At 40.5% G+C, this 24154-nt stretch overlaps 1 protein-coding gene across 2 annotated transcripts in view; it reads right to left on the reverse strand.

Annotated features, from left to right (window-relative positions):
* Window positions 1–23919, reverse strand: part of RHBDD1 (rhomboid domain containing 1) — a 119339-nt gene extending 95420 nt beyond the window's left edge. The window contains exon 1 of one of the 2 annotated variants that reach the window (XM_028105226.2): window positions 23812–23919. The gene's annotated coding sequence lies outside the window, so the exon portion shown is untranslated. Of the gene's footprint in view, window positions 1–21352; window positions 21731–23811 lie in introns of those variants that run through there. The other variant, XM_088021533.1, reaches the window with a different exon arrangement.
* Between the last annotated feature and the right edge of the window lie 235 nt (window positions 23920–24154).

Below are 24154 nucleotides of genomic sequence, written 5' to 3' on the forward strand. Positions count from 1 at the left end.
AAATTCATTTTGTCATTTGATCCCCAAATTTCTATTTTGCACCCTTGATTTCTCAGTAGGTTTCAGGGCATAATCTTATAGGAAGAATACAGCCTGTCTGATCTCTTGGTTTCCTAAAACTGAATTATCCCCCACCTTCTCACAAAACGTCTACTTAGCCATTCCCTAGGTCACTCATCTATTTAATAAATATCAAGTGCCAAGCACATGCTGGTCTCCATGCCAGACAGCAGGGGTATCGCAAAGAACGGAAACCTTTACAATCTCAGCCCCTAAATTACCCATTTCTATTTGCTGAAAAAAATAAAAATATCAGCTATAGAAAATCAAAGGATGAATAAAATGATGTGGTTCACATTTGCAACAAATGTATACTTAATGGGAAGGCAGACAGAACCATAGCCAATGTGAGAAGTGCAGAATATATTTTGGGCTCCATGATTACAAATAATGGCCACTAGAGTATCAGTGTGGGTAGAACATAAGTCTGGGGTGTTCAGTAGCAGAGATAAATGGGCATATTTCATACCAACTCTATGGCCCACTTTCCTTCCAAATAAGCTATCAAGTCAGCCTTCAAAGTGAGGGATGCAGCCTCTAACAAGGTAACAGAAAATCCATGTGGTCCACGTGAAGATCAAATCTGTAACTTGACCCTGTGGGCCCAGCAGGCAGAGTTCTAAGAATACCAAAGAGAAGAGATCACGATAAGCCCGCCCTGACTGTAAATGAATGTTGTTTCATTCTGCTCATCAAATATATAAAAATGTTCAGACTCCTGAGCTGTAAGAGAGACCACAGAAGCATGATCGGTTATAGCAACTCATCTATAAGCTGAGAACCAGTTCAGCCTGTTTGGTTTGGGAAGTGATTTATTTATTCTAACTTGTACCCGGACCATAAAGCAGTTACCACAGCCCAAGGAAGAGCACACTAGTCCCTGCACTTTCCCAGCTCAAAAACCCATCCTTCCCCTCACAGTCAACCTGCCTCAAGCTGAAGGCTGGACCCATCCCTTCCAATTCTTTTCCTCCTCTGTGTTCAGCATCTCAGGACACTGAATCTCCCACTCCCCTGCTGTTCAAGTCAGAGATGCAGCAAACATCCTTGACCCACCCTCTACCTCCATCGCCCTCCTATCCTCCTACCCCATCCACCACACTTCATTAATTCGTCCAGTTTCTGTCAATCTACATCTTTCTAGCTCTTGAGCCCTACTCCAATCTAAGCCACGATCATACCTTGCCTGGATTATAACAAACTCCCTAACTGGATTCTCTGCTTATCCTCCTACAACCCACCATTTTTCCACCACCGCCCAGAATAATCCCTGTAAAACTGAAGTTGGATTTCCCTGCAGTAAGCCTGCGACAGCTTATCATTACAGTTAGAATCAAGTCCAAACTCTTCACCATAACCACACATTTGTGACAACCACTACCCTGCGCACCTCTCTGGTCTCCGCCCCAGTCATGGTGCTCCCTCCACAAGGTGCTCCCAACACAGGAGCTCTCTGATTGCAGCAGAAATGGCCAAGGGCAGAATCACTTTGTCTGTTTTGATTACCACTAATTACCCAGAGCCTAGTACAATGACTGGCATATAGTCAGTGCTTACAAGTTCTTTGCCCAAGGACTCAAGATGAGTATTTTTTAAATATATCCACATTATACAATAAATAAGACTGACTGAAAAGACTACGATCTGTTCATCTTCTAAGGATTTTTCCTGCAATTGTAGCGACCTTCCCCATAGCACTATGCATACTATTCCATTTACATTTTAGTTCCAGAAGAATGTTTATAACATTTATCTCAACTTTACAGAAATAAACCTCTGATCCATGTAAAGTGTATTTAATAGGTTGTTTTGCCAGAACTATTTGATTAAAAAATGGCATTTTAATTATGTAGTAATACACACTAGAAAGCACTATATCAAAGTTGTGACAGAGAGAAATGGAAGACTTCTCGAAATATTGAAAGGAAAAATAGCCATATCTACTTTTAATAAGAAATTAAAAATTAAACAGGTATGTAATAAGAAAACCTAAGTGGCTAAAACAAACAAAAGAAACTGAAATCGTAACTTGGGAAACCAATGTGTCTCAAGGGGGAGAGAAAGGAGTTTTATAAAAAGGGGAAAAAATCTAATTACAGTGATTTTCAATTCTACTTACAAAGCACAAAATACTTCATCATTAGAATTTACTAGGGTGGTAAATGTCTCAATTTTCAGTTAAAATGTCTTATATCCCCAAAGGGGCATCTGATAGTAACAGTGTTCATCTGTTCACCAGTTGATGGACATTTGGGTTGTCTCTGCTTCTTGACTCGAATGGATAATGCTGCTAGGAATATTCATGTATATTTTTTTTGGTAGGCACACGTTTTCAGTTCTCTTAGATACCTAGAAGTGGAATTGCTGGGTCATATGGTAACTCTGTGTTTAACTCTTTGAGGAAATGCCAAACCATTTTTCCAAATTTCGACATCATTTTGTATTCCCTCCAGCGGTGTATGAGGATTCCAATGTCTCCACATCCTTAACACTACCTGTTTTTACCCATCTTTTTCATTTAAGCAAGCTGAGTAGGTGTGAAGTGGTACTGACTTAGACTTTCCTAATGACTAATGACATTGAGCAAACGCCTAAATTTTCATTGCTTAAAATGTAATATAAACACACATATTGATAGGTATGCAAAACCATACAGACAAGCTCATGACCCCCCCGCCCCCTCTCTCTCTCTCTGAGAAACAGTTTAACAAGCTCAGGTCAAAAGAAAGCTTCAGAAAGACGGAACCACAAAGAAATTGTTGTGGTTAACCTGCCAGGATTTCAGCACTGCTGTGCCCCTGGATGGGACGTGTTAAGAGTGAATGTGAGTGTACCTCACTAGCCAGGGCATAGGCTCAGGCCCACTCACTTGACAATAAATACTGTAAAATCATTTTAAAAGAAAGAGAGGATTAGTATGTTTTATTGCTTCAAACAAAGCAAAAATGCTATGGAAATAGCAGATTATGTTAAATATAAAAGCATCCTCTGCTTTTTAATTTATGAGAGCTGGGCAACAAATTAGCACATGGTAAATACCGCATTAACTTGGTCAAAACATACACAAAACACAATGCATTTTTTTTCTCTAAGAATGAACTCTCTCTAGGAATGAACTGGACTCAACCATTTCTTCTCACTCCCTAACTCTCTCAGGAATCCTATCATTCATGGCTTTTCTAATCCAAACACAAGATTGTTTTCTTTACTTCTTACTACAGGGCCAATAGATGGGAGCATTTTAGTCTGGCACAAAATAATAAAATTCTTTGTTCTTCCAATAAAACTTCTTAGAATACTTTTATTTTTCCTGAAAGGTATTAGCTTCCTTAGGTCCCGAGAGAACCCAATTACAAAATGTACATTTCCAAAATATTTTTGAAAATAAGAAAATGGTACAGTATAATATATATTTGCATTTAGCAGAAAAACAATAATTAACTAAACACTTGCAAAGTAATTTGTTTCCTCTTTTCAAATATATGAAATTTCAAAAAGCTTACGTAGTTCATAGGCAATATATGGTTGTTAAATGTAATACACAGTCATATGAGTAACATGTAAATTATGCTTTTAAAACTTAATATTTAAATATTAAGTGTAACAGCAAATGGTATGGCTTCACATCACTACCCCATGTTCATTTTACCAGAATGCATCATCCACCTAGGCTGATTAGTAAATGGGGAGTCCTGGGGGTCCTGGGTGGAATCTTTGTCAGAGTACCATAATTGTTTAATGGCAAGTTGCACATAAATGACAAATTCTTCTAGCCATCTGGATCTAAGTGGCTTCATGAACCACAATAACGTTAAGGTCAAAGAGTCAGAGTAGGACTCTGTTTTCCTATTTCATATTAAAGGCAGAGAGATCCAAAGAAATGAAAACATTCAAGTGAATGAAAACTGACTTCATGAATAAAAAATGAAAACAGAAATCAAATTATATTAAGAAGGTAATGGGGATCTAGTCATGAACATTGTGACACTCTCGGTAATTGCCTCCTACTCACGGAAATATCCACAACTTGGTGTCTTCCAGAAGAAACTGGGAATTGAAAGCACTTTTCCCTTTCGAGGGCTTCTGAGACTTCAGAACCCATTCAATGGTTCTCCACCCTCATACGCTTCATCATTACAACCACATGAGAAACTGTCTTACATGGCTTGATATAACCATTAGACTATCTCCTGAATGCCAACCTGCTAAATCGTTTTGACTTTAAGCTACCAGACATAGAGTTTTTAAGACACAAGACCTCCTCCTTCCTCTTTTCCCTCACCTACCATCTCTCCCAATGAAAACAAATGTAAGATTTTGCATACCTTAATAAGACACTCCCAGCTGTTGTTTAGAATAGCCTGCCTTGAGTATGAGTATCAAGGCAGAATCCTTGACCTCTGAGGGGGATGGGATTTGAGATCACTAAAACAACATAAGTAAGAAAATGTTCCAGATAAGTAAGAAACCATTAATAAGGGCATATACTATGCAGTGACAGACTGCACCAAAAGTCAAACACTTATCATTGGACACTCTTCCCCCAATCCACTTATATGATGCCTGACTAGATTTGCTGAAAATCCAATCTCATCATATTATCCCCTGCCCCCAATCCATCTTGTTTCTCATATATGATGGCATTCTCTATAAGATCATCATAAGACTGAAGAGTGCCACAGTTAACAGAAGGGACTCTGAAGCCTAAGGCCTGCATTCAAATTCTGACTCAACTGCTTGGAATTGTATGATCTTGGTCAACTTCTCAGTCAGCCTGTGCCTCAGTTCCCTCACTTATAAAATATATACTAAATAATAATAAGACTTGCCTCATAGAGTTGTTGATGAGTTAATAATTCTCATCCATGCAGGACTATACCTGAAACATAACAAGCACCCTACCGGTGTTAGCGGATATTAAATTTTTACCCTCATCACCTGATCAACTTCAAGCATTTCAGCCTAGGATTTGAAGTCTTACATACTTCCCCAATAATAATTAATATCTAACGCATTTACTTATAGTTTTCAAAGTATTTATATCTAATTTGTTTCATATAATTCTCACAAATGTCTGAACACAAACTTAGTTCCATGTTATCTACTAGCTGGTCTACCCAGCACTTGCCAAGAAAATCACCTAACTGGGGCGCCTGGGTGGCTCAGTCGTTAAGCGTCTGCTTTCAGCTCAGGTCATGATCCCAGGGTCCTAGGATCGAGCCCCGCATCGGGCTCCCTGCTCTGCGGGAAGCCTGCTTCTCCCTCTCCCACTCCTCCTGCTTGTGTTCCCTCTCTCACTGTCTCTGTCTCTGTCAAATAAATAAAATCTTTAAAAAAAAGAAAGAAAATCACCTAACTGTCCCAGTACCTGTGCTGAAGCATACTCTTTAGAGCTACCTATATGAGGAGCAGCTCAGTGGAGCTTCTGCCCTTGAGACTTTCTGAGGATGTTCAAACTTCAGCCCTCGGCTTTCTCCGTCCAAGGTGCTTAGTTAGTGGCCATCTCCACAGATGGACAGTCATGCTTGGGGCGCTCTCATCACCAGAGGTCGCCAAAACAAACTTCCCACACATCCCATAGCTTGCATTTTAAGTCTGCCCATTCCAAACACAACTGCCCAATTTGATAGAAATCCTTTCAGCAGTCTTGGCGGGAAACCATGAGACAGAGAAAGAAATTCCGTTTTTCTCGTATAGATAAACCAAGATGGTAGTGCTTATGAACTGGATTATTAGGACTCAAATCCAGCCCTTCCCACCAGGTGGAACTGCTTATCTGGTGCTCTCTCACTACTGTGAGAAGCTATCCTAAAAGGTCTGCACGTCCACAGCATATAACAAATGCCTCGAAGGTCTGCAAGTGGTTAAATAAAAATCTTTGAAAATTCTAGGCTGTGATCTAGAGGCAGGCCAGGACATAGTTCAAAGTTCTGCTTCATAACCAATATTTTTTAACTTAACTCACTACCCTAGGAACTGAAAATGCCAGCTACTTTTCTTTCACATAAACGGTTCTTGGAGGGTAACCTCAAGTTTGGGAGAACTTTTTAAAAGTATGAAAAGGGAATAAAACAATGTTTAATATTTAGTTCAATCGCTACTTACATGGTGTAAAGTTTTATTAGAACTAATTTAAGTAATAATGAGGAAAAAGTGAATAAAAGTGTGAAGATTTCAATACTTAACCATTTAGCAAAGGGCTTCCTTTTATGAAAAGATCTCACCAATAGCAATAAGGCAGAGCAATACATTTTAAGTCAGATATTGCTTTCAACAATGAGGGTCACTGAAATACAATGTCTCTTTAAAAGAATTATTATAAGGAGAGAATTATGTTTTTAACACTTCAAAAGAAGAAAAACGCATCTTAAAGTAAAATCCTTAGAAAACAAACCAATGTGAAGAAATTCTGGGGCTTAAACCGGGAAGTTGCTGAGGCAGAAGGGTATGTTAGCAAGATTGGAAAAAAAAAAATGGATAAGACTTGCATAGTTCAGAAATTTGGAGACAGCGTCCACTGGGGGAGAAAGTTAATCTTCATGATCATCCCCCCTTAAATTAACATAAATCTAATTAAAAACAGCATGCTTGCTATAAAACACAGCTTCAAGGCATCCCCTAGTTACTAGCCCCCAAACCTGCACCCCACTTCCAACCAGATTTTTGCTTCTGAGACCCTTAGATACAGAAATTCTAGAGCCATCAGAATTTCTGGAGCCGCTGCATGCAGATATTTTAATAAAACTTATTTTGTACACACAAAAATAACTGAGGCAGAGCTAGGTGGTAGCTATGAAAAGAGTAGTTTCAATTAAATATGGGAAAGTGATTTCGAATAATACAATCATCTACTCTGAGCCACAGAAATACATGCCCACGGCAATAAACGGAATCACCAAAAGAAACTGTCAGGTCAGGACCTGATAATCTGTTCTTTCCTATGGATTCTTAACAATATTCAGGAAGTGGTAAGATTCAGAGTGCTTAAGGCAAAGGTTCTATCAGCTTCACCTAAGAGGGAATATGGTGCAGGAGAACGTACACAAACTTAAAAAGAACACATCAGCTTCCATCCCGGCCCCACCATTAAGAAAGAGGACAGAAAGGCCGAAGAAGTAAAAGATAAAACAAGAAAGCACAAAAAGCCACCAACACTACCACAACAAAAACCAAGTTTTTCTACCTCACTAGGGACTGACTGAGGATGGGAAAAGGCTTCACTCAGGGCTGAAAGTGTTGGTGATCATGGATTATCCTGATGGGTTACCGGGTCTCTGTCCTGCCCTCAATTTCTACCAGAGCCCGGAGCTCCTCCACTGCCCCATCTGACTCAGCCATCTTGGTCACAGAGATAACTCTTGACGTAGTACTTGGGCTGAGGCTGCAGAACTAGGCCAAGCCCCTCCAGGAACCAGAGAATCAAGATCACTGTCTTCTCTGGCTCTATCATGGGACCACATGCCATCAAACTTGTGGAAAAGTCCACAAGTCCTGCTTTGGGGAACAACGAGCTGGCTTCACATAAAGGCAAAAGACTCAGGAAAGGAATTTCAGATTTAGGAAATGCTTTATTTATATTAGTTTCAAGAACAGTAACAACAGATGAGCTATGGGTGCCAATTTATTTACACAGAATAGAGGAAATTAAGATTCACTATACATTCCAAGGAACCAGGGATTTTGTCAAAGTGAAAGGAAAAGACAAAGCCTTGGTCATGCCGAGCAATATTCTGGGGATTCCCCCCAGCAATTTGAAAACTTCAGGTCAAAAGCACAGTGAAGATTAAAAGGAACCAGAGGTGGCTCAGTTGGTTAAGCGACTGCCTTCGGCTCAGGTCATGATCCCAGGGTCCTGGGATCGAGCCCTACATCGGGCTCCCTGCTCGGCGGGAAGCCTGCTTCTCCCTCTCCCACTCCCCCTGCTTGTGTTCCCTCTCTCACTGTCTCTCTGTCAAATAAATAAATAAAATCTTTCTAAATAAATAAATAAATAAATAAATAAAAGGAACCAGAGAAACTATTCTTGATGAGATAGCACTCCGTCCCCAGCTTCTGCTAGCTGTCCTGGTTTTACTCAGCCTAGGTCTGCTCCTCGCTTTGGGGTTCTGAGTGTCCAAGAACACCAACCTCTGGAATGGGCTGTTTCTTCAGGCTGAGTTGGATCATCAAGCTGCTCTGTGGCACATAAAGCTCAGAAAGTATTAGTCTAGTCATAAGACTGATCTATCTTCCCAAACACACGCATCAAACACGGAGACTGATATACAGATGGAGAAAGAGACACAGAGATGCACACACGGGGACAAATCCATCCATTCGGCCTGGTAGAAGGAAGTTTAACTCCTTCTCAGCCTGGAAGAGGCTAAATTTTAACAAGGTCACCTATGCGATCAGTCAACAAACAACATACTGACCATCTACCATAGGCAAGGCAGAATTAGGCTCAGAGAAAGAAAAAGACAAAGTGCATACAACTGTTTTTTGTTTCAAAGGAGGTAAGAAGTTGCTCTGGGGCGCCTGGGTGGTGTAGTCAGTTGAGCGCCCAACTCTTGGTTTCGGCTCAGGTAGGGATCTCAGGGTCATGGGATCAAGTGTCATGTAGGGCTCCACACTCAGCAGAGTCTGCTTGAGACTCTCTCTCCCTCTCCCTGCCTCCCCTCTCTAAAGCAAATAAATCTTAAAAAAACAAAAGTTGCTCTGATTATTCCGTGCACATAATGATAGAAGTAACAGTGCTTCACCCCCACAGGGTGATAAAGGATGTAGATTTAGAGAAACACAAAATAGTTCTACAGAATTACCCTGATTTTGCAGAAGAGTCTGACTAGATGATTCTGTGGTAAGCAGGAGTCCTTCTATGCACACAGATACTTCTACTCCATTACCGCTGCCCATTTGCTGGATGGCTTTCAAACAATCTCACTGGAATTGGGGAGGGCCGCTCAGAAAATCATACACAGACACAGGGCTTCTTAAGTCACCTTGCCTTGGATTTCCCAGGGATAAGATCATCAGGAAAGGGGGGCAGTGTAAAGGTCCCCTCTGCTATAAACCTGCCCAGAATCATGCACATGCATGTGCAAGACCAGGATGGTGGCCCTTGAGAAGGGCAGTCAGGCCTTGTTCCTCCCTGCACTTTCCTAACTCTGGGAAAATCACTAACGTGCCAAAGTCTAGATATGGTGGGGGCCTTCTGATTTCATAAATCCAACCCAAGCAACAACTAAAAGGAAGAACCTCTTTGTGCAGCTTTGTAATGGCAGAACAAGAGACCCTCCCCTTGGGCCCCTGAATTATTAAACTTAAAACACTGAGTACTTGATCTTATTTTCTATTACTCTTCTGTGCCTACTTTCCCAATCAGGTCATGCTAGTCTCTAGGTCTTTGCTCAGCAAAAGCGGTGGTTACAGGGGCTGCATTAGATCAGATCACCCAGCTGTTCTGTTTATTAGCTATGTTAGTTACCCTGAGCAAATTAGCTCATCAATCCAAGCCTTGGTTTCCCCATCTGTAAAAGGGGTTGCTATGAGGATTTAATTAGCACACTCTTGATGATTACAGCAGTTTGTTTTGGTATTATTATACATTGTTTGGGCTTCACCAAGAAGCAGACGCTAAGACAAGGGTCTCTGTGCAAGTAATTTACTTTGGAGGTGACACACTTGGGATTTATGGTAATTTATTTAGGAGGCAACTAACTAGTAGAGGAATGGGAAAGCAAAACAGGGAAGGCAAAACAGCCCAAACTGTGTGCATTATCAAGCAAGCCTTCATGATGGGTGCCTGGGGCTTAATTTCACTGGGAAATCTGGGAGCTAGTATAGATATGCCCCAGTGCTATCACCCAAAGGGCTGAGGGTCTGCCTTAACTCCCTGTCACTTGTGGCTTGCCACAGCAGGCAAAGCAAGTGACAGGGGCCAGAGAAAACACCCAGGCAAAGAACTGCAGGTCTTGGAGGCTAGAAGTCTGTCAGAATGCATGAAGGGCATGTGGGCAGGGCCCTGCTAGCATCACTCCCTGACCCAGGACACATTCCCCCCCGACCCATTCAATTCCTCCTCAGTTGCAGAGCCCAGCTCTCATCCAAGCTCCTCACTGACAGGCTTCCTGACCACAGCACTAATGTCCCACACTGCTCTCAGAATGGATGGCCTGCCACTATCAATAGGATGTCACCAGAACCTATTATCATTTCTTCCAAACTGCATGTTTTCAGTGTGTCTTGGGGATTGAGAGCACATGCTCCGGAGTCCAAACTGGTCCCACAGACTGGCGTTAGCATTAAGTGCTGTGAGAACTTATGCAAGTCACCTAAACTAAGCCTCAGCTTCCCGCTTCGTAAAACGGGGTTGTAAGTACAATAGCTAAACATGATCCTAGGATTCTTGTAAAGATTAAATGACTGAAAACATCAAAGTGCTTAAAATAATGTCAAGCAGACGGTAAACACTCATTAAATCTTAGCTATTGTTTTAATAACTTAAAACAGAAATACTCATTTTCTACTGATTGATAGGTTTTCTAAAATACAGGTCTAAAAGAAAAGTCAAATCACTGGCTACAATTACACACACATATTACTAGTTCATCTTTGGTAGTACTGCTCTCAAACCTTATGTGTGCTATTATCTGATAAAGTTAATTCGTAGATCCCGACCCACAGATGGAGGCCATGCCAATGGCCCAGCCCATATCACAAACCTAAACCGTAGTCAGTCTATACTTACAAGAAAGGCCTCACTGTCAAGGAAATCTAAACACTAATACCAATCCTCCATTTTTGGTTTTAGGTAGCTCATCTTACTCTAGAAAACAGGACCTGCCAGCCTCATAAGGAAATCCCTCACCCCCTAGCCAACCATACCCTGTTTACACATTGCCTCTTCTAATATCCTATACCATTCTCTCTTGCCCAAAATCCCCAGGGAAGAGTGATCCACTGCTTGTTGGGTACTGTATCCCCTGCCCCCAAATCCATGGATTGTTTTCCTTTGGATAAAGATACCAAACTAATTACTAAATTGTCTTAGTTTTGTTATTTCACGTGTCCTATTCAGTCCTCTAAACTTTATTAAACAGGTATTATTATTATTTCCCCATTTTATAGACGAGCAGAAATTTTAACTACAATAAAATCTGGCTCCAGAGTCTCTGTTCTTCAAATGAAGTTATGAGTCAGGTTTGTCTCTGCAGAAAAGTTGAGTGTTTTTAACTCTCAAAGTAGCCTACACTTAGGCTCCAGAAAGTCACTGAAATTACCATTTAAATGGTCCTACTAGTTACCACCTTCAGTGGACTCATATCCAGGTAAGCTAATCGCAGGGTAGCAGAATATGCCACCAATATATGTCATTTGGCATAAACATTTTTTCTGACCTGAAGGCAACTGAGAAGAAGCAGATATAAGCAAAGGTCTTTGCCCTCCTCTTTACCTAACAGCAGGACATGAATTTATAGATGTTCCCCTCCCTATCTACCAGGAAGGACAAAAGTTAATCACTAGGGACAAACTTTGATCTGCCACCTGTGGAATCTACATAACAAACTTTACTAACTAGTCTGTATCTTCCATTAGTTCCCCCATATATATGCCTCCTATAGAAACTCAAAGTCCTTTTAGTCTTGTCACTTCTCCAAAAAAGTACTATTCTTTTGTTAAAATGCTATATAAGCCCAAGTTCTAACCATCTCTTTGAGTTATTCATCTCTGTGTACTCCCAAATGCTAATAAAGTTGTTTTTCTTTTGTTGCTCTGTGTTTTGTCAGGTTTACAGGGCTCCAACTGGAGAACCCAGGAGCATAGAAGGGAACAGAAATTTTTTCTCCCCTACACAAATTTGGCTATGATTCTCGATATAAGCCTCTTCAGATTTGGGAGTGAGTTTGCCTATGTCCTCAGTTCTCAGATGGATCTAAGAAGTCTTGATTTTCAGGTTGTTCAGACTTTGTCCTGTTGTGAGGACCGGGGTGACAACTTCTAAACTCTACAAAGTCAGAGCTGAAACAGGAAGTCACCCCACTGTCTTTTAATAAGAGATATGATACTTTAACCACCAAAAAAATTAGGAAGGGCATAACCTCAGCCTGAAGAATAGTCTTTCCCAAGAAAGGGCAGTTGGTGACTTCCACTAAACATGTCAAAATGTATATGTATTTTGAAAATATTTCAAACACAGAAAATCTTACTACAGAAAACTTTTACTCTATCAAATCTAATTGTTTTCTTGATACAGGTCAATTTGTAGATCTATATTTAAGAGAGTAGTACAAAGTAACATTCAAATACCCCATCTCTTTTGGTTAATTATCACAGTCAGAGCCAATGGAAACAACAAAAAAATCAATTTAAGAATCAAGTTAAAAACAAAAAAGTAACAATAACCCAAATGTCATTTTTTTCTCATTTTGGAATATACACGCTATACAAACAGAGAAGCTGAGGAACAAAAGCCTCCATGCCTTCTCTGACTTTCTCCCACCAGGGCCAGGCACCTTGCTGGGAAGGCCTCTGGAAAGGTGGGTCAGTGGGGAGGGGCAGTGAAATGCACCCTGCTTGGCATTCTTTCACACACACACACACACACACACACACACACACACACTCACACTCACACACACCCACAATCCTATCCTACAAAGTAAGGTTTAATCTGAGAATGAAGTCATATAGAAGCAAAAATATCTTTTCTACCTTTTAAGAATTGCTGGAATAAAGGATCACTATCCCAACTTACAGCCCTGTGTTTTACCAGATCTCCAAAAGCTGCATGGTCACATCATGTCACTTTGCCTTTGAAGAATGACTCTCGTAGAAATGCACCTTCACATTATTTGAAGCCTTGACATCGATCTTCCCCAAGAGACTGCCACATAGGAATCAACTTCACATTATACAATCAAACTTACTATTCCTTGTGCAAAATCCCATCAGAGCTAGACAAAACTTAATTTCTCCTAATAAATGGATATGCTTTCTTCTGCTAAGAACCACTTAGCCATTTGGTTGTTTATCCCTTTACTTGTGTCTTGTGTCATTTCTTTTTTTTAAAAAAGATTTTATTTATTTATTTGACACAGAAAGAGAGAAAGAGTGAGCACAAACAGGGGGAGTGGCAGGCAGAGGCAGAGGGAGAAGCAGGCTCCCCACAGAGAAGGGGGAGCCCAATGTGGGACTCGATCCCAGGACTCTGGGATCATGACCTGAGCCGAAGGCAGTCGCTTAACCGACTGAACCACCCAGGCACCCCTTGTGTCATTTCTAAACCCAACACTTTTTGGACATAGGTAAATAATGTACAAATATGTGCCAATTATAGAAATGTTCAGTCAATCCAATTCAGAGAATACCTTAATGAAGCTTCCTCACCTGCATCAGGCTTTGAAAGATAAAAGGAGGGAAGATATTTCTAAGAAAAGAAACAGCATGCATGTGCTGTTAGCATAAATGCTTGAATTGTAGGGCGCCTGGGTGGCTCAGTTGGTTAAACGACTGCCTTCGGCTCAGGTCATGATCCCGGAGTCCCAGGATCAAGTCCCGCATCGGGCTCCTTGCTCAGCAGGGAGTCTGCTTCTTCCTCTGACCCTACCCCCTCTTGTGCTCTCTCTCAATCTCTCTCTCTCTCTCAAATAAATAAAAAATAAAAAATCTTTTAAAAATGCTTGAATTGTATTAGAGAAATGTAAGTTAGTCTGGTCAGTTCTGCTATAGTGCTTGTTTTGTAACAAGCAAATTTGTTCAAATGCAATTAATATATCAGGGAACAAATGAAGCATAATGCAAATTTCCCATTTGATTATGTGTGATTTCATCTGCAAAAAGCATTAGATGAAAGCAGAACACTGCACCCAGCTGAAGCAAACTACAAAGAAATTCACCAAATGCACATACACACCTCAAACATCTACCAGCTACCTAAATTCGAAGAGTATTTTAGGAGTTACACCCATTCACATCTGCAACTACAACTTGCCTCCCAATTCCAGATAATCCTTATTCTACCACTTGACAATAATTCACAAGTTGCAATCCTCTGACAACCACTTTCACGAGCACAGTTCAGGATTTTTGGAAAGCAAATGTGCCGTATTTATTGTAGTATTTTTGTATGTCTTAACCACTTAACATGTGTAACTGTGCTACCATTTTGTTAGGTTTTTTTTTTTTTTAATGTACCACTGACAAAGTTTCGTGAGTGTTTTGTTCCTGCCACCATCTGCACCATAAACTCTGTGGTTTTACTGCATGATTTTGCACAGCATGGTGATTTCAGGAATGCCTATGTCTCATCCTAGCAGAGCTGCTATAACACCAGTGTAAAGCGTATGGGAGGAAGGATGGCTAACTTAAGAACTGCTGCTTGTCAGTCATTATTACCACACTTCACTCCATGTTTCACTCCTACAGTCCTATCTTTTGACCAAACTCACCGATGCTAGAGGCTCCCATCACTCAAAGATTTAGAATACCATGTGCCCTGACCTTTCTCAGGCAAATTAGAGTAAGAGAGGACAAACTCTGTCCCAACCTATCAAATATGCCCTTACCAAAAACAAACTGAGGTTTCTAGAGGGGAGGGGCGTGGGGGGATGGGTTAGCCTGGTGATGGGTATTGAGGAGGGCACGTTCTGCATGGAGCACTGGGTGTTATGAACAAACAATGAATCATGGAACACTGCACCAAAAACTAATGATGTAATATATGGTGATTAACATAACAATAAAAAAATAAAAAAAAAAAAACCAAATATGCCCTTACCTTTCCCCTTTATGTCTTCTCTACCAAAAGTTGTTTTACCTTCCTTCACATGGAATTTAAAATCAAGATTCCTTTAATTTTGGCAGTTGTTTACTTGACATTTCCTTAATGTGCCAATGTTTATCTCTGATTATAATTACTCAAGGACATAGACCACATTTGTTTTTGGCCAGATGCTTTTCGTCAGAGAAATCAGTATAATATATAGTTTGAGTGTACCAATTTCAGCAAAGAGGGAAGAGTAAAACTAAGAACCCAGGATCAGATGCTCTGACAATACACGCAGCTCAGTGAAAAAAACTGCATTTACATGCATTGTGCATGTTTCACTTCTAGACAGCATACAAGGTCAAACCACTAACTGTCAGTTACAATAAGCTTCCAAACTTCTGGTCAATTACCTGGTTAATAACCAAAGACAAGGCTGTGACATCATTACAGGTGTAATTAATTTACACACATCAGCTTCCAGTTAATCAAATACATCTTTTAAAGCCATTTAATTATTTTTCACCTAGAAAGCAACACTCAGCTTTGTTAAATGAAAAGCAATCTTGCTGAGCTCAACATGAAAGGCTGTCAGGCTACTCTAAGAAGACACAAAAGACAAAAGGCTTCACAGGGCATGTTGCTGCAATGAAGGAACATTCACAGCAAACACAAGCTCAAGGTGATGGCTAATACAACACATCTGAACAGTTTCCGAACAAAAAGAAGTTGTCAGGGAACAGGATAAACACGTAGGCTTTGGGAAGAGAAATGTCCCAATGCTTTTTGTAAAGAAGATAATATGGGGGCAGCAATATTAACGTATGCAGTATAGGACAGTAGTTAAGGGCATGGTCTTTGCTAAAAATTCTACAATATGCCTTAGAAATTTGTTTGACTGCCAGTTTCTCACCTGCAAAAGGACATGAGGCAGGCTCGTTTGGTTTTGCAAGGATTAAATGAGATTACATATATAAAATTGTAAGTTGGGAAATAATAGTGCTTTTATCCATGTAAACAAATAAACTAAAATAAGACTGAAGATTAAAGATTTTAAATAGCTTTAAAGTATTTTTACAACTCAGTAACCAATTATCATTTTTCTGGGCTTTCTGTGATCCATTATTTTTAAACTGCATATGATTCAAGTATACACACATTTTAAAAACAATATGAGGGGGTATGTGGAAGGTATATGAAAGCAGAAATCATTTTTTAATTAAAATAAATTTTATATAAAGTCTAAAACCAGAGTTTCTGTCAAGACTATCTGATAATTTGAAAATTTAATGAGCCTCCATTTTAGGATTAAAAATATCTCAATATGTCAAATGACAAAGTTTTTATTTTTTTCCACCTTTTTAAAGTGTTACAGTCTTAACAGAAATGATTAGATTATCTTTATACATGAAAAATGAAACTACTGGATTTTGTATATAATCTTGACTTTTGCTCCATGGTGAGGTGAATTAGTGTCAACTCCAATTCTGATCCATCAGCACTTATGATTTCCAATATCAATCATAAGCCAGTTCCTTCTCTCACAGACTGCACGTCTTAGTGTAATGAGGGCTCATTAAAGTTCTCCGACTGACAGCCATTCAGACGTAGGCCCTTAACCAAGAGACACACGTGGAGCAGCAATGCCAGCACCCACCATCACTCCCTCAGGAGGATTTGAGTAACTCCATGCTCACCTTTGCTCCACACCAGATTTCTTCGTTTATCTGCCTACAGTCAATGAAAAAAATGATAGCCACCCCCCCACTTAATCTCTGTGTAAGAATTGTTAGTGAATTATGTGTGTGACTGAAATCCTCCCACACAAGGACTAGTCAAGAGGGAGACGAGCATGGCTGATCTCAGAGATGCTGTTCATGTTCCCACAAAGCACAAAGGACATCCACTAATCACCGGGTGGTGGGGGCAGCTTGGAGTTTCGGCCTGCCCAGCAGCAACAATACCTCATTCTTTCAGGAACAGGAAGCTGCCTCCCACCCTCACTGGATATGGTTCTGGGAGGGACCAACAATCAAAGGTGCCCTTTCCCACACTGACTCAAGGGTGACAGTGACCAGAGTTGACATAATAACTCACTCCCTGGAATCTAAAACTTGTGCAGAGACACTAAGACCAACAACATCTGGAGCGGACAGAGCTTTAAACTTAAAGTACTGTCCAAGTCCACCAAGTTTACCCAACCCTTGAGAGCTCACCTAGCTATTACCCTTTACCAAGGCTTGGTTGTTTGGTTTCCTGTCTATTTTCTGAGCTTATCCATAGACTTCCAATAAATCTCTTGTTCTTGAATAAGCTATCCCGATACCACAGTTAACTTACTTTCCTTTTTTTTCAAAACGATACCCAAACCACTACATTTACAAAGGGCTGGCAAGCAGATCCTAGTCCATTTCAAGCATTACTAACTCTCATTGTCTCCTGGTACAGCACTCTAGCCCATGGGAGAACCAAAACATGATATGTATATAAGTGGTAGCAAAGTCTGCTATGGCCATGCTATCACTAGAAAAAGAAGAGCACACCCAGCTAAGGATGGGAGTAGAAGAGCCAACTTCTGCATAAATAAGGCAAAGTCCTCTTAAAGCCATAAACTAAGTGTCTAAACTTGGACACTGGATGAAAAATGTAATCACAGAAGGAAAAATGAATGGTCTAAAATTTGTCTTTCGTTTATATAAGGTTGTTTTTAAAAGAATACATCTAATTATTGATTTTCAAAACATACTCCTTGCCTTTGTTCTTCATTGAAAATAAGATTACTCTCTACATTTAATAAAATGTTGTCACTTGGTGAACACTGCTGACTAGACTTTGAGACAATGAATCATTTAGATTCACCTACAAAAAAAAAAAAAAGGAAAGGAAAGAAATTGAATAAGAGGTTCCTTCAACCTGATAGTCTTTAAGAAAGATCATGGAATTATCCTGCATGCTCTTCTGTGGGTTTACCCCTTTGTTCCACCATCCTGTAATTCATCACATTTCTCTAATTATAGGCCCCAGAGAAGAAAATCAATGAATGTGAAACCATAGCAGTAAAAGCATTAAGCAGATAATTTTATATCTCACTGTCTGTATTCTTTCATTTAATAAATAGGAATGCCTATAAAGGGAGAGGTACTGTCTTTTCAGGCAACCACAGCCTAGAAGCCTAGAGAGCAGAAATACAAACAGAGACATTATGGTGTGATAATGAAAACAGGAATGCATATAAAGGTGCACGGAATGTTTAGACAATAGCAAAAATAAGTTTTAAGGTTTTGTATGGGGTGTGGGGTAAAGAATGAAAATACTGGGCAGGCATTATCCTATGGGCAATGCAGAAGGAGATGAAATGATCCGTGAAACTCATAATCAAAAGCAGGAGAGTAATCTCACAAAAATAAAAGGATTTAGGTCATCACTTGGTGGACATAATAGCTATAAGTTAAAAATCTGGAAAGCCAAAAAGTCCCTTATTAATACAAAATTAACATACCTTGAAAGAAATGAGTAAATCTTGAATACTTTGGTAGGAAGGAAGGGACTACGTGGGAAGTATGCACAATATTTATTCCTACATTGGTTCCAACTTAGAATCAAACTGATTCATTACAACCACAAGACTGCAAATTGCTAGTATTTGTAACATAAAAAAAAACGTAGCAAAGTTTCTTTCAGTGTTGCCCAAGAGAATCCCTCAAGGGAAAAAAAATCCAAAATTAGAAGTAGCTGCCAACACACACAGACCCTACACAGACACATACACACTCCCCCATATAAGGTTGAAATCACTGTAATATGTATTAAATTTCATTCATAACTATCCTGATATTGTGACTTTGGATTAAAAATGCTTAAAAAAGTTTACACCATGCAGAAACAGCTGTTGGTATAATAAGAACATTCCTGGAGCTGAAGCCAGATTTCGGGTCAAATATGGATGCCATCGTTTACTAGTATGTGGCCTTGGGCAAATCATATAATCAATCCTGCTGAGCTTCTGCTTCTTTATGCATAGATGAGAAAAATTCCACTTACTTACTGCAGTCATTGTGAAGAATAAATGAAATAGCATATTATGTGAAAGCACGTAGCACACTCCCAAAGTTTGTTTTCCAATCTCCCTTCCTCTCCATAAAGTAATGAGCCTTTCCCCCCATGGAACTAGACTTTATTGCTTTATAATTATGATGTGCATGTAACAATGTCCAAGAAACTAGATGGTAAAATAACACCAACATGCAAACCTGAATGCACACATTGTTAGTTGACTATCATCTAGATCCCAAAGGGCTCTTATATAGCTCTTCTGCACTACCTATTGCTCCCAGAAATTTGACACATTTTCTTCTCTGAATACAGCCAAAATTATCCCACAGGCTTTGAACTATGGCCATCATGATGTTGCACCGAGCAGCAGGCTGACTGAAAGTGACTCCCCCTCCCCCACACTCCAGCTGTCACCAGGAAACCCTGCTCAATGTGTGAAAAAAGACAAATGTGATATTACTACTACCCCTATTAATAACCTTACAAATACTTAGCGTTTGAGATTATTTTTCTTATGAAAGTTCACTATTAACTAAAAATTAACTCTTTAAGAAAAACCCTTTACCATACAAATTGCAAACCAGCTGCTTTCAAAGTACAAAAAACAGAGGGACAGTAAACACAGGTAATATATTTCCATTGACCTGTTGTTTCCTTTTCCTTGAGTCATCTGTAATGCTAAACAATATCCAGTTAAAATATTAAATAGCTTTAACAGTGATACAGCTGTCACGGCTTAGAGGGATCAAAAAAAAAAACTGAGATGATTTCTCAAAAAGCATTCATAGAACTCCTCTTTTTTATAAAATATGGGTCATATTGAAGACTGGATCTTTTCCTTTCCTTTTTTTTTTTTTTTTTAAATAACCACTCACTCCTCTGCCTGAGAAGTTACACATACATTTGACATTGCTGAAAATCCTGGGAATTGTCTTCAGAACAAGTTTGTGAATCCCACTCACAATAATTCTTAATGCCATGACTTTTTAGATATAACTGTCTCTTGATGATTTCTATCCCACAGATGAAGAGTTTCATACCCAGTGCCCTGGACTCCAGGGTTCTGGGGACATGTCTTGGAGTATCACTGCAAAAAGTTCAAGATGAGCACCAGCAAGCAGAACTGTGCCCTTCAACCTCTCTTAAAGCCTCTCAGCTCCTGAGGTTTTTGGGTAAGATTCTGCTAAAAAGGGTTCCCTGCTTAAAAAAAAAAAAAAAAAAAATCTAAGGACCACTGCTTATGTGACTAGAACTAAAGCATAAAAGGAAATCTATCTTCTTAAAGCATCATTTCTATCTTTTAAATGGCTTTTATTTTTTCATCTTTTAAATGTTTTTTTAAAAGAATGTTTAGGGGCACGTGGGTGGCTCAGTCAGTTAAGTGTCCGACTCTTGAGTTCTGTTCAGGTCATGATCTCCTGATTGTGAAATCCAGCTGTGTTGGGCTCCCTACTCAGCATGGAGTCTCCTGGATTCTCTCTCCCTCTCCCTCCGCCCCTTCCCCAGTCGCTCGTGCGTTCTCTCTCAAATAAATAAACAAAATCTTAAAAATAAATAAAAAAAATGTTTAGGGGCGCCTGGGTGGCACAGTCAGTTGAGCATCCGACTCTTGGTTTCGGCTCAGGTTGTGATCTCAGGGTCATGAGATGGAGCCCAGCCATCAGTCTCCACACCCAGCGTGGAGACTGCTTGAGATTCTCTCCCTCTCCTTATGCTCTTTCTAAAATAAATAAATATTTTTTTAAAGGATGTTTATATATACATGCACCCATGTAACTTTACATAAATGTAGATTATTTACCCCATCTCTATATTATAATACATTGCCAAGTAAACAAAATTATGACCTGGTATGACTCCTTTCAAGTATTTTCCATGCTCATATATATAATATATATATACACACAAAAACACAGGAGATAATTTTATTTTTTTTAAATGAAAGATAAATGCACAGTGCATATTTTCAGTGAGGTTCTTGGAACATAGTGTCCCCTCTATAGTGGACTGTCCTGGTTAACTAACTGAAGATACTTAAATATTAATCATCCCGACCTTGACCTTCCGATAAACACCCAAAACAATTTTATGGAATTTGTTCTGTTATGGTGATAAAACTGAAGATAGTGTTTTTCTACCAGGTTTTAGAGTTTTAATTTTTTCCATGTGTTTGCTTTCTCTCAATAATGTGAAAGCTTTGACTCTTTGGGATTTTAGCATTTATTTATTTATTTATTTTAAAGATTTTATTTATTTGAGAGAGAGAAGCAGACTCCCTGCTGAGCAGGGAGCCCGACAGGACTCGATCCCAGGACTCCAGGATCATGACCTGAGCCTAAGGCAGTCGCTTAACCAACTGAGCCACCCAGGCGCCTGGGATTTTAGCATTTAAAAAGAAAAGCAGTGCAGTTAGGTAATTAACAAAATTACCTCGTTCATAAAAATAGTATGAGGAAATGAATGAGGTAAAGTTAAGTTTGGGGTGATAACTACCTTTTTCCCCGTCCAACTGCAGCATTTATTGGGTCTCTCTGCCTTCACATGGCAGACATGCTTTGCACTTTATTCAGTTAATTCAGTGTCCTGAGGTAGGCACACACCATGACTCCTACTCTACAAAAGAGAGAATTAAGGCAGAGAGGATGTTAATTTGTTTAACGAACTCAGTAAGTAGTAGAGGCAGCGTTCAAAACAAGGTCTGACCAAAACCACTGCTATAGATCGGCCTCTTTAACACAGAGAACAAGAAAATTGTTTAGGGCCTTTGAAAAATGAATGTTTCATGATGGGACAGTGTTAATTTAATGGTAGTATTAACAAACTTATTCACAGAAGCAGATATCCGAAGTGACTCATGTTTATCCGAAAACTCTCACCCACAGTATCTAAGAGCCATGGTGTGGCTCAGGAGCAGTGTGCTCTAATCAGAGTGACATGTTGTTTAGCCATGGTATGGCACTGATCCTCCTCAAAACTGAATGAGTCTAGATTTTATGGGAACTGCTTCAAATCCAAAATATCTCCCCCCACCCCGGAAAAGGGAAGGGAAAAGTTGTAAGTAAACACTGCAACTGACAATCCGAAAAAAAAAAAAAAAAACGGCAGGTGAAGGGCACAGCTAACTTAGCTCCTGTGATGCTTCCAGGAAACAAGGGTATAGGAGTAGTTACCAGGAGGCCTCCTCCACTTCCTGGATCTGCGTGACACATGGGAAAGAGAGGTAAGGACAGAAACATCTTCAGCCGAGGCTTCTGCATGCAAGTCATTAACACCCCTCCGCTCTATGACTAAGGCTTATCTCTGGTTATCCACCCAACTTCTTTACCAAGTTCTGGATCAAAAGAAGGTATAATTAAGCTGAAAAGACCAAAAGGCCAAAGAATTAAAAGCTACTCTTTAACACAATTACTTATCTCATTCTTAAAAATACTACAGTTCCAGGGGGCCTGGCTGGCTCAGTCAGTAGAGCCTGCAACTCTTGATCTTCGGTGGTGAGTTCAAGACCCACACTGGGCATGGGGCCTATTTTAAAAACAAACCAACCAACCTATAAAAAAAAAAAAATACTACAGCCCCAATAGCACTGGTATTAGCACATACTGCTATAACTTTCAACAGAATATCCTGCATCCAACAATCCTGACTATATAGACTATAATTAGAATCCAGAAATAAACAAGTAAAATGCCCTCTACGCCATGGTCACGATATTCAGGAACTTCAACTCACATTGAACACCATGAAAATCCTTTCAGCACGATCTAAGTAGTTAACTTTATGCAGTTTCAACAAGCTATTAAATAACATCTCATCTTTGAGAGTTTTCTTACATGTGTTAGTGTTAAACTTATCTTCCCTGCTTTTTCACACTGAATATTTACAGCCCTATGAAGAAACCTTTAAGTAACTGGTCCCAAGGTCTTACACCTAGGAAAGGCTTCACCTGGTTTCACATTCCATTTTGTGACTTCTCTTTAGCACGACAGCAAAATTCACATTAGCACCCACGTGCACTAGATTAACTGCAAATCTTGTTAAAGTAGATTTCTGGGTAAGTCTGGGATAAGACCCCAAAATTTGCATCTCCAACAAGTTCCCAGGTGCTGATGCTAGTAGTCCTGGGACAATTAGGAGTGTATTGCTATTCTTCTTTGTAAAATTACTTGCTTCCCCAAGCTGCCATGTGAGCAGCAAATTATAAGTCTTTAAATTTATAGTTTATTGGAGCTGGCAAAAATAAAGTGACATACATGTGAGACATTAGACTTTTAAGACTAAAAGCAGCAAAATCGAGCTGTCACTGAGTGTCCTGCATAAAGACCTACACAACTTGATGACTGAATCATGACAATGCACAAACTCCTTCTAATAGCAATCCTGAGTCTTCAAAAGTTTATGCACAGTTTGGAAAAATGAAGCATGTGATCCATTTTTGGACAGGCTTTTTAAAGTGTGACTACAAAAAGGGTTAAATCCACATGCGGACTTCCTATCCCTTATTAAGAGAAATACCACTATTTAGTTAGGGTTGTGTTTGCCACACACTTCTTCGTAGAAACAAAGTTACCCCTCCAGCGCCTGAAACTGCAAGTTGTTGGTGATGCAACGTCACTTCAACTTCCTGTTTTCCGACGGAATCTTTTTAAAACTCCCACAGAGCCAACCCCATCCTCCCAGCACGTAGTTCCCGGGGCGCTCAGCCTCAAGAAGAGGCCGCTGTGCAGACGATGGGACCCCAAGGCGACTCGCTCCGGGAAGCACCCATCGGGCTCCCGGACTTCACCAGGGTGCCCAGAACGCGGAAACGCGCCACCAGCCCGGCCCGCAGCCCGGCCCCCGGGAAGTGCCGACTGGCGCCCCGCACCCCCTCACCGCCCGGCCCTGGGAAAGGGGCGAGAGGCACCCGGCAGAACCGACGACGCATGGGGAGCCAAACAGACGCGGAAACTCACGCTCTCTACGGCCCGCCTGCGTCCCCACGTCTTCGCGCGCATGTGCGTCATCACGCACGAGCGCCAGATACCGAACCCTCCTGGTCCCCGGGGCCTGGGGGGCGGGGAGAAGAGAGCGTGGGCGACGCGGCTCGGGCAGCCGGGCTGGCAGGGCGGGTGTTGGAGGGGGACGTAAAGCGAGAGCCAGTCTCCTTCTGCGCATGCTCAGTTGCGCGTCCGCGCTCTTTTCCCCCGCGTGCTGCGGCGGTTCCCTGGGGCAGGTGATGAGGGTCCTGCGGAAGAAGGTCCACCAGAGACAGCCGTGTGGGGGGCTCGTACCCTCGACTCATCCCCCCGGCTCCGA

This window comes from Eumetopias jubatus, unplaced genomic scaffold (genome assembly GCF_037043125.1).
Source record: "Eumetopias jubatus isolate StellerSeaLion01/CBP00866 unplaced genomic scaffold, mEumJub1_p1.0 scaffold_3, whole genome shotgun sequence".
Classification (NCBI taxonomy): domain Eukaryota; kingdom Metazoa; phylum Chordata; class Mammalia; order Carnivora; family Otariidae; genus Eumetopias; species Eumetopias jubatus.